Genomic DNA, 11429 nt, shown 5'->3' on the forward strand with positions numbered 1-11429 from the left:
AAGAGAGAGGAGGAAAACTTGGAGTTTGCACATTCTCCCCGTGTCTGTGTGGGTTTCCTCCGGGTGCTCCGGTTTCCTCCCACAGTCCAACAATGTGCAGGTTAGGTGAATTGGCCATGCTAAATTGCCCATAGTGTTAGGTGAAAGGGTAAATGTAGGGGAATGGGTCTGGGTGGGTGCAGTTCGGCGGGTCGGTGTGGACTTGTTGGGTGGAAGGACCTGTTTCCACACTGTAAGTAATCTAATCTAAAAGAACTTGCTTTTGCTAGACAGAGGCTGTTCGAATATGGGATAGGCCAGGGAAATATTTAGCATACCTGACTAGGAAAAAGCATGCTCCCCAACCCATTACTGCAATCAGAGACAGCGCCGGGGTCCTTACATATGATGCTAAAAAGATTAATGAGGCTTTTCGGAGCTTTTACTCTGAATTGTATCGGTCTGAAGGTTGCGAAAGTGCTAAAGTGGAGACCCTTTTTAAGAACCTGGACCTCCCAGGGGTAACCTTGGAACAGGTATCTCTCCTTAATGCCCCCTTGATAGTTCAGGGAATACAGGAGGCAGCTAGGCAGCTTCAGAGTGGGAAAGCGCCTGGCCCTGATGGTTTTCCGGGTGAGTTTTATAAGAAGTTTACAGGGATTCTGTCAGGGCCGATGTTGGAGATGTACAATCACTCCTATATGCATGAATGCCTACCACCATCTTTGAGAGAAGCTAATATTTCCTTAATTCCTAAGAAGGGGAAGGTTCCTGAGGATTGTGCCTCATACAGGCCCACCTCTCTATTAAATTCAGATTTCAAGATTCTGTCCAAGGTTCTGGCGCTGAGATTGGAAAGGGTGTTGCCCCATATTATTAAAGAGGACCAGACAGGCTTTATAAGGGGCCATAGGTCCTCTAATAATATTAGGAGGTTGCTGAATATAGTCCAAGTTTGTCAGCAACAATCGATTCAGGGGTTGGTGATTTCCTTAGATGCAGAGAAAGCATTTGACCGGGTGGAATGGCCGTATCTTTTTTATGTCTTAGAACAGTTTGGGTTGGGTGGAGTCTTTGCTAGGTGGGTGGAGGTTTTATATCGCCGCCCTCTGGCCGCGGTCATCAACAGGATGAAGTCTGGGAATTTTAGGATTGGAAGGGGTAGTCGGCAAGGCTGCCCCCTCTCACCGTTGTTGTTTACATTGGTGATAGAGCCGCTGGCAGAGGCCATTCGTCAGAACGTCCACATACCGCTCCGGAAGTGGGATCGAGGGCCCACAAGATTACACTGTATGTGGATGATGTCCTTCTGTTTTTATCGAACCCGATGACCTCCGTACCCCATTTGATACAATGTATCAATTCATTTGGGGCTATTTCAGGATATAAGATTAACTTTGCAAAATCGGAGGCTATGCCTTTGGGGAACCTTAAGGATGTGCCAGGAGTTGAAGGTGGCTCTAAGTTCCCTTTTAAGTGGTCACGGGCAGGGCTCCGATACCTAGGCATTTTTATTACCCCCAAGTTTAATCTGTTATTTCGGACTAACTTTGCTCACTTGCTCGACAGTATCAGGCGAGATCTCCAGAGATGGAAGGCTCTTCCAATTTCATGGCTGGGCCGAATATCTCTCATTAAGACGAATGTTCTTCCTCGTTTGCTTTATCCCATGCGTATGCTCCCTATAATGTTTCCCAGGTCAACGCTGCGGAAGCTTATGGGGTGGTTTGGTTCCTTTGTCTGGCATCATGGGCGGCCCCTCATCAAACTTACTAAATTGCAGTTGCCTCAAGGAGGGGGAGGGGTTGATTTCCCAGACATCAGGAGGTATCAATTGAGTTCCCTGCTGCCCTTTGTCTGCGATTGGGTCGGTAACAATCCAGGCTCAATATGGCTGGATATTGAAGCTTCCCAAGCAAAGCCTCCCTCTTATTAACCTGTTGTTCATGGATAAGATGAGGACAGTTATGGACCACTGCTGGAACCCCATTGTCATTAGTACAGTCAAGGCATGGAGGGCGATGTGTCAGAGTGAGGGTTGTTTATCCAAGACTTCACCACTTACACCCATAGTTGGCATGCCAGGGTTCCGACCAGGGATGGTGGACTCAGGGTTCAAACTATGGGCAGCGAGAGGAGTTTCTAGTTTGGGAGACTTGTTTGAGGGGAAGGTTATGATGTCTTTTGAGCAACTGAGTCGCAAATACGAGTTACCCAGCAGAGACCTTTTCCGTTTTTTTCAGGTTAGGGATTTCATCCAGAAGAAGACTATGCTTCTCACTAAGCCCTATAAGCCCGATATAGAGAGGTTGTTTCTACATTTCACAAGCACCCTCTCGGTTAGTGCCCTCTGTCACCTGCTGGGTGGCAGGGCCTGGCAGGATATTAACTGGTTATGTGAGGTCTGGGAGCAAGAGCTGGGAGTGGCGATCTCTTCTGAAACGTGGGAGAACATATGGGAGAATACTCGAAAGATTTCAGTCTGTAACAGGACATGCACTACGCAGTTAAAAGTTCTGCACAGGGCTCATCTGGCACCAGACCATCCGGCGAAGTTTAAAAAATGGGCATCTTCAGTGTGCCCTAAATGTAAAATAAGTGCAGGTACTCTTACCCATTGCTTCTGGACATGCCACAGGCTCTGTGTTTATTGGAGCGCTGTGGCGGGAGGGATATGGAGGGTATTGAGGACTGAAGTCAAAGTAGACCCGATATCTCTCCTCTTAGGTCTACCGAATTTATCATCTTTAGACGGACATGGGAAGAAACTATTTAATATTCTTGCATACTGTGCACGGAAGAATATTCTGATGAATTGGGTGTCTGAGAACCTGCTGGGCTTGCTGGGATGGCAGAAATTAGTTATGGAGCACATTCCCTTGGACTTTTTCACAAACATGTCTTCACAAAAGACATGTAGGCACAAAAGCACGGTGCCATGTTAAAATGACCGGCTATGGGAAGATCGGAGGTGTCCCACAAAGCAGTCACTCAGTCTGCGTTTGGTTTCTCCAATGTAGAGGAGGCCACATTGGCTGCAGCGAATACTATTCACAAGATTGGAGGAGGTACAGGTGAAATGCTGCTTCACCTGGAATGCCTTAGGTCCTTGGATGGTGAACAGGGAGGAGGGGAAGGGGCAGGTATTGCACCTTCTGTGGTTACATGGAAAAGTGCGCTAGTGTTGGTAGTCCAGGGACAGGTAGGAAGATATATCTAAGAGCTGGCGTTGACCTTCCACAAGGTAAGGATCGATGCACCAGACTGGTAAACTCTACACCCTCTTTAAAGCATCCACATCCTGGTAGTGTGGCGACTAGAACTGCAAGCAATATTCCAAATGTGGCCTAAGTAACGTTTTGTACAGCTGGAACATAACTCACTAACTTTTATATTGGATACCCTGACAATGAAGGCAAACGTGCTGAATGTCCTCTTAGAACATAGAACATGGAAAAGTACAGCACAGCCCACAATGTTGTGCTGAGGATTAATCCTAATGTAAAATAAAATAATTTAACCTATGCACCTCTCAACTCACTGCTATCCATGTGCATGTCCAACAGTCGCTTAAATGTCCGTAATGACTCTGCTTCCACCACCACAGCTGTCAACCCATTCCATGCATTCACAACTCTCTGTGTAAAGAACCTTCCACTGACGTGCCCTCTATAACTTTCTCCTAATATCTTAAAACTATGACCCGCTTGTGCCAGTCAGTCCTGCCCTGGGGAAAACTCTCTGGCTATTGACTCTATCCATTCCTCTCATTATCTTGTATATCTCGATCAGGTCACCTCTCTTCCTCCTTCTCTCCAGAGAGAAAAGTCCGAGCTTAGTCAACCTTTCTTCATAAGGCAAGCCCTCCAGTCCAGGCAGCATCCTGGTAAACCCTCTTTGCACCCTCTCCAAAGCCTCTGTGTCTTTCCTATAGTAGGGCGACCAGAACTGGACACAATATTCCAAGTGTGGTCTCACCAGCGACTTTTAGAGCTACAGCAAAACTTCGTGGCTCTTAAACTCGATGCCCCTGTTAATAAAAGCCAAAACACCAAAGTTAAAAATCACACAACACCAGGTTATAGCTTTTCCAAATAGTCATAAATCTTATTCCTCAGAATTCTATCCAAAACTTTGCTGACCACAGACGTAAGACTGACTGGTCTGTAACTGCCAGGGATTTCCCCATTACCCTTCTTGAAAAGAGGAACAAGATTCGCCTCCCTCCAATCCTCCAATATGACTCCCGTGAAGAGTGAGGAGGCAAATATCCTCGCCAGCGGCTTATCAACCTCCTTTCTCGCTTCCCGGAGCAGCCTAGGATAAATCTGGTCTGGCCCTACGGGCTTGTCAACCTTAATGGTTTCCAAACTTTTGAGCACATCAACTTCATCAATCTTGATCTGGTCAAGACTGTATCCCAGCTCCTCTAAGTTTTCATTTACAACATGTTCCCTTTCCTTGGTGGAAACTGAAGCAAAAAACTAATTTAGGGGCTTCCCCTATCTGCTCAGACTCCACGCACAAGTTCCCTCCGCTATCCCTGATCGGCCCTACCTTCTCCCTGATCATTCTCTTATTCCTCACGTATGAGTAATATGCCTTTGGGTTCTCCCTAATCCTATCTGCTAAGCCTTTTTCGTGCCCCCTCCTGGCTCTCCTCAGTCCATTTCTGAACTCCTTTCTAGCAAGCCTGTAATCCTCTAAAGCTGTGCTAGATCCTTTCTTCCTCCACCTTACGTAAGCTGCCTTCTTCCTTTTGATGAGAAGTTCCTCTGTTCTCATCATCCAAGGTTCTTTAATCTTACCTCTTCTTACCTGTCTCAGAGGAACAAATTTGTACATCACTCGCACAACTGCTCCTTAAACAGTCTCCATATGTCTGCTGTGCCCTTTCTGTGGAACAATTGCTCCCAGTCTGTACTTCCCAACTCCTGTCTGATAGCGTCATCATTTCCTTTTCCCCAATTAAATATCTGCCCTCAGTAGCTGCTCCTTTCCCTCTCCAAGGCTATGGTAAATGTGAGGCAATTGTGGTCACTGTCACCAAAGTGTTCTCCCACTGCGAGATCTGACACTTGTTCTGGCTCATTGCCAAGCACCAAATCCAAAATGACCTCTCCCCTCATCAGCCTGTCTACATACTGAGTAAGGAAACCCTCCTGAAGACACCTGACAAAAACGACTTCATCCAAACCACCTGCACTAAGGAGGTTCCAGTCGATATTGGGAAAGTTGAAATCACGCATAACAACAACCCTGCTACATCTGCATTTTTCCAGAATCTGCCCGAATATGAGATCTTCAATCTCACTACTGCTGTTAGGTGGTCTGTAGAAAACCCCCAATGCGGTGACTGCTCCCTTGCTGTTCCTAACTCCCACCCATACTGACTCAGTAGACAAATCTTCCTCAACAACCTTCGTTTCTTTAGCTGTCTTGCACTCTCTGATTAGCAATGCTACACCTCCTCCTCTTTTACACCCTCCCTGTTCTTTTTAAACAATCCTAAACCCTGGAAGATCTTGACCAGCTTATTCACCTGTGTTGTCAGTTTCAGGGATCTGTGGACTTGTATGCTCAGTTTCTTCTCTGTCAATATTCCTAAGGATTCTGCCATTTATTGTATAACTTGCACCTAAATTTGACTTTCCAAAATGCATCACTTCACATTTCTCCTGACTAAACTCCATTTGCCATTTCTTTACCCAAATCTGCAACCTATATCCCACTGTATCCTTTGACAATTCTCCTCACTATCTACAACTCCACCAATTTTGGTGTCATCCACAAACCTCATATTCAGACCACCAACATTTTCCTCCAGATCATTTATATACATAGAGTCATACATAGTCCATCTCAGCCTACACCAGTGGTCCCCAGCATCACTATAGTCTTCAGCCAATTTAACACACTCTACACGATATAGAGTCATAGAGTCATAGAGATGTACAGCATGGAAACAGACCCTTCGGTCCAAACCGTCCACGCCGACCAGATATCCCAACCCAATCTAGTCCCACCTGCCAGCACCCGGCCCATATCCCTCCAAACCCTTCCTATATATATACCCATCCAAATACCTCTTAAATGTTGTAATTGTACCAGCCTCCACCACATCCTCTGGCAGCTCATTCCATTCACGTACCATCTTCTGTGTGAAAAAGTTGCCACTCAGGTCTCTTTTATATCTTTCCCCTCTCACCCTAAACCTATGTCCTCTAGTTCTGGACTCCCCGATCTCAGGGAAAAGAGTTTGTCCATTTATCTTATCCATGCTCCTCATAATTTTGTAAACCTCTATAAGGTCACCCCCACAGAAGCCCTGGCACTGATTCCTGTGGGACATCACTAGTTACTGATCTCCATTCCGAAAAGCACCCTTCCCACTGCAACTATCTTCTATGACCAAGCCAGTTTTGTATACATCTAGCTAGCTCATCCTGGATTCCATGAGACTGTACCTTCTGTACCAGTTTACCATGAGGTATTTAATCAAATTCCTTACTAAAGTCCATGTAGACAAAATCCACTGCCCTTCCCTCATCAATCATTTTTGTCACCTCCTCAAAAAACTCAGTCAAGTTGGTGAAACATGACTTTCCCCATAAAACCCATACTGCCTATCACTAATACGTCTATTTGCTTCCAATTGTGAATAAGTCCTGTATCTCAGTACATCTCGGTACATCAGTGCAAAAGATAAGGCTGAAGCCTTTGCAGCAATCTTCAGCCGGAAGTGCTGAGTGGATGGCCCATCTCAGCCTCCTCCAGTGGTCCCCAGCATCATAGATTTGATTTGATTTGATTTGATACCAATTTGATTCACTCCACATGATATCAAGAAACAGTTGGAGACACTGGATACTGCAAAGGCTACGGGGCCTGTCAACATTCCGGCAACAGTACTGAAGACTTGTGCTCCAGGCCTTGCCGCTCCCCTAGCCAAGCTGTTCCAGTACAGCTACAACATTGGCATCTACCTGACAATGTGGGAAATTGCCCAGGTATGTCCTGTACATAAAACGCAGGATAAATCCAACTCGGCCAATTCCCGCCCCATCAGTCTACTCTTGATCATCAGTACAGTGATGGATGGTGTCAGTAACAGAGCTATCAAGCAGCACCTGCTCAGCAATAACCTGCTCAGTGATGCCCCATGGCCACTCAGCTCCTGACCCCATTACAGCCTTGGGTCAAACATGGACAAAAGAGCTGAATTCCAGAGGGGAGGGGAGAGTGACAGCCCTTGACATCAAGGCTGCATTCGACCGAGTGTGGCATCAAGGAGCCCGGGCAAAACTGGGATCAATGGGTATCAGGGGAAAAACTCTCCAGTGGTTAGTGTTATACCTGACACATACAAAGATGGTCATGGTTGTGGAGGTCAGTCGTCTCAGCTCCAGGACATTCGCTGCAGGAGTTCCTCAGTGTAGTGTCCCAGGCCCAACCATCTTCAGCTGTCTTATCAATTACCTTCTCTCCATCACAAGGTCAGAAGTGGAGATGTTCACTGATGATTGCACAATGTTCAGCACCATTCGTGACTCCTCAGATACTGAAGCAGTCCATGTCCAAATACAACAAGATCTGGACAATATCCAGGCTTGGGCTGACAAGTGGTAAGTAACATTCGTGCCACACAATGCCAGGCTATGACTATTATCAATAAAAGACAATCCAACCACCGCTCTTTGACATTCAATGATGTTACCATCACTGAATCCCCCAATGTCAACATGCTGGGGGTTGTCATTGACCAGAAACTCAACTGGACTCACCACATAAACACAAGAGCAGATCAGAGGCTAGGAATACTGTGGCAAGTAAACACCTCCTGACTCCCCAAAGCTTGTCCACCATCTACAAGGCACAAGTCAGGAGTGTGATGGAATATTCCCCACTTGCCTGGATGGGTGCAGCTCCAACAACACTCAAGAAGCTTCTCATCATCCAGGACAAAGTAGCTCCACTTGATTGGCACTACGTCCGCAAGCATCCATACCCTCCACCATTGACACTCAGTAACAGCAGTGTGTATTATCTACAAGATGCACTGTACTAAAGATCCTTCCAAACCTATGGCAACTTCCATCTAGAAGGACAAGGGCAGCAGATACATGGGACCACCCCCACCTTCAAGTTCCCCTGCAACCCACTCACCATCCTGACTTGGAAATATGTCACCGTTCATTCCCTGTCACTGGGTCAAAATCCTGGAAATCCCTCCCCAATGGCATTGTGGGTCAACCAACAGCATGTAGGCTGTAACGGTTCATGAAAGCATCTCACCCCACCTTCTCAAGGGGCAACTAGGGATGGGTAATAAATGCTGGGCCCAGCCAGTGACGCCCACAATGAATAAATATTTCTTTTCCTGTTAAGGCCTCACCTATTTCCTCCGTCCAACATAGTATCCCAGGATAGATCCTGAGGACTTGCCTACCTTAATGTATTTCAAGACACCCATCACTGCCTCCTTGTGTTGACTAGCCCGAGAGTATTCACACACTTTTCCATAACTTCACATCCCTCACGTCCCTCTGTTTGGTGAATACTGATGCGACTCACCTATTTCCTCTGTCTCCGTACATGACCTCCCTCCTTTATCCTTCAGTGGGTCTAGTCTTTCCTAGCTACCCTCTTATACCCTCCTAATATATGTATAAATTGCCTTGGGATTCTCCTTAACCCAGGATATTTCATAGCCCCTTTTTAACCCTCGAACTCCCCATTTGAGCTCCTTCCTACTTTCTCTATATTTTTCAGGGACTTGGTCTGTATTTAGTTGCCTAGACTTAGGTCAGTTTCCTTTATTTTGACTAAGCTGATAATTTCCTGTCATCCAAGGTTGCTGAAATCCTGCCATTCCTGTCCTTCATTTTCACAGGAGCATGCCCCTGTCCTGCACTCTAATCAACTGGTCTTTAAAAGGGTCCCACATGGCAGATGTGGATTTGCTCTCAAACAGCCAATCCACATTCTCTAACCGTTGCCTAATTTGGTTATAGATGGCCTTCCCCCAATTTAACACCTTTATCCGAGGTGTCCACTCTTGTCCTTATCCATGAGTATTATGACAGAATTACGGTCACTATTCTGAAAATGCTCTCCCACAAACTTTGATTACCTGGGCGGGTTCATTTCCCAATTCCAGGTCCAGTATGGCCCCCTCCCTCCTGGACAGATCTAACAAATGACTCCCCATCCAAACCCCCAGCACGAAGGGAGTCCCAGTCCCAATATGGGGGAATGTTAAAATCACCCACTACAACAACCCTGTTATTTTCACATCTTTTTGGAATCTGACTACATATCTCTTCCTCTATCGCCCACTGGCAGCTGGGAGGTCTGTAGTACAATCCCAACATTGTGATAGCACCCTTCCTCTTCCTGAGCTCTACCCATAGTGCCTCGCTGCAAGTTCTCTCCAGGGGGTGTCCTCCCTCAACACAGCTCCCTAACCAGTAATGCATCTCCCCCACTTCTTGCTTTCTCCACTGTCTCACCTAAAACATTGATATTCCGGAACGTTAAGTTGCCAAACCTGTCCCTCTTCAACCAGTTATGTGTGATAGCAGCAACATCATAACTGCATGCATTAATCCAGACTCTAAATTCATTTGTCCTCCCTGTTATACTTCTTACATTGAAGCAAATCCAGTCCAAGCCTCCGGTTCCACTGAGCTCCGCAACCTCTCCCTGACTGCTCTTCTACATAGCTATATTTGCTTTACTTACTGACTGTTGCTTGCACCCCAAGGGCAAACTCGTTTAAACTCTCCTGAGTGGCACTATCAAGCCTTCCAGGCAGGATATTGGTGTCCCTCCTGTTAGGTGCAACCTGTCCAACTTGCACAGGTCCTACCTTCCTTGGAAGACACCTCAATGGTCCACATCCAAATTATTGCTGGAATCTGTACTGAAAACAAAAATGCTGAAGATCACAATGGGTCAGACATCATCCGTGGAGAGAGAGAGAGAGCAAGCTGACGTTTCGAGTCCAGACGACTCTTCGCCAGAGCTCTGACCCGCTGTGATCTCCAGTATTTGTGTTTCCAATGATCCACATATCTGAAGCCCTCCCCACTGCACCATCTCTTGAGCCGCATACTCAATTGTACTCTATCTCAGCTCCAAGCCTCAGTAGCACGTAGCACGGGGAGTAATCCTGTGATCACTACTACACGGGAGGTCCTACTTCTTATCTTACAACCGAAATCCCTGAATTGTCATTTTAGGACCATGTCACTCTTCCTACCCATGTCATAGTGCCAATACAGACAATGACTTCTGTCTGTTTACTCTCGCGTTTTAGAATGCCGTGTACCCATTCAGAAACATCACTGACCCTGGCACCAGTGAGGCAGCATATTATTCTGGAGACTCTGTCGTGGACACAGAAGCGCCTGTCTCTACCCTGACTGTCATTACCATTGCTCTACTATACTTTGTTCCTCACCTCAGTATTGTTGTGGTGTCAGTGCTCTGTCTGCTGCTGTCACCTGAAGGGATGGAAATGTGTTGCTGGAAAAGCGCAGCAGGTCAGGCAGCATCTAGGGAACAGGAGAATCGACGTTTCGGGCATTAGCCCTTCTTCAGGAATGTCACCTGAAGGGCCAGCTCCCTCATCAGTATCTGAAATGGAATATTTGTCTGAAATGGAATATTTGTCACACCTGCACTGACTGCCTGTCCTCTCCATCTATCTTCCTGTACTTTGGCTGTGAGGGACAAAGATAGCGTAAATAGCAAAGGTCTTTTCCTTAGGGTAGGGGAATTCAAAACTACAGAGCATGGCTTTAAGATGAGGGAAAAGATTTAAAATGGGCCTGAGGGGGGCACTTTTTCACACAAAAGGGTGGTGCGTGTGTGGAGTCAACTGAAGGAAATGTAGATTCAAATACAGTTAAAAGACTTTTGGACAGGTCCACGGATGAAGTAGGAGAAAGTGAGAACTGCAGATGCTGGAGACTAGAGTTGAAAAATGTGGTGCTGGAAAACACAGCAGGCCAGGCAGCATCTGAGGAGCAGGAGAATCGACGTTTCGGGCATAAGCCCTTCTTCAGGAATCTTCAGGTCCACGGATGGGAAAGGTTTAGAGGGCTATGGGCCAAGCCCAGGCAGATGGGACTACTTTAGTTTGGGAGTATACCTCTTCCAGAGTGTTGTTTAATTGTGCACCACCATTCACCAATGGATGTGGCGGGACTGCAGAGAAATATGGTCAGCATGGAAGAATTTGATCGAAGAGTTTGTTTTTGTACCATATGAATCTATGACGCTTGGAAGAAATCAGGAAATTCCACCATTATTGATGATAATTAAGGAACTGAAAGAAGCAAGCATAAATTAAGCAGGGACAACACTTCATTTTTATCCTAAAGACTCAGAATAAGCAACCTGCACTTGATCCAATTTAGAATGGTGAGTTTTGATTGACACCT

Source organism: Chiloscyllium plagiosum, unplaced genomic scaffold (genome assembly GCF_037043375.1).
Source record: "Chiloscyllium plagiosum isolate Xiang-an unplaced genomic scaffold, Cpla_swu_hap1 HiC_scaffold_7, whole genome shotgun sequence".
Lineage (NCBI taxonomy): Eukaryota > Metazoa > Chordata > Chondrichthyes > Orectolobiformes > Hemiscylliidae > Chiloscyllium > Chiloscyllium plagiosum.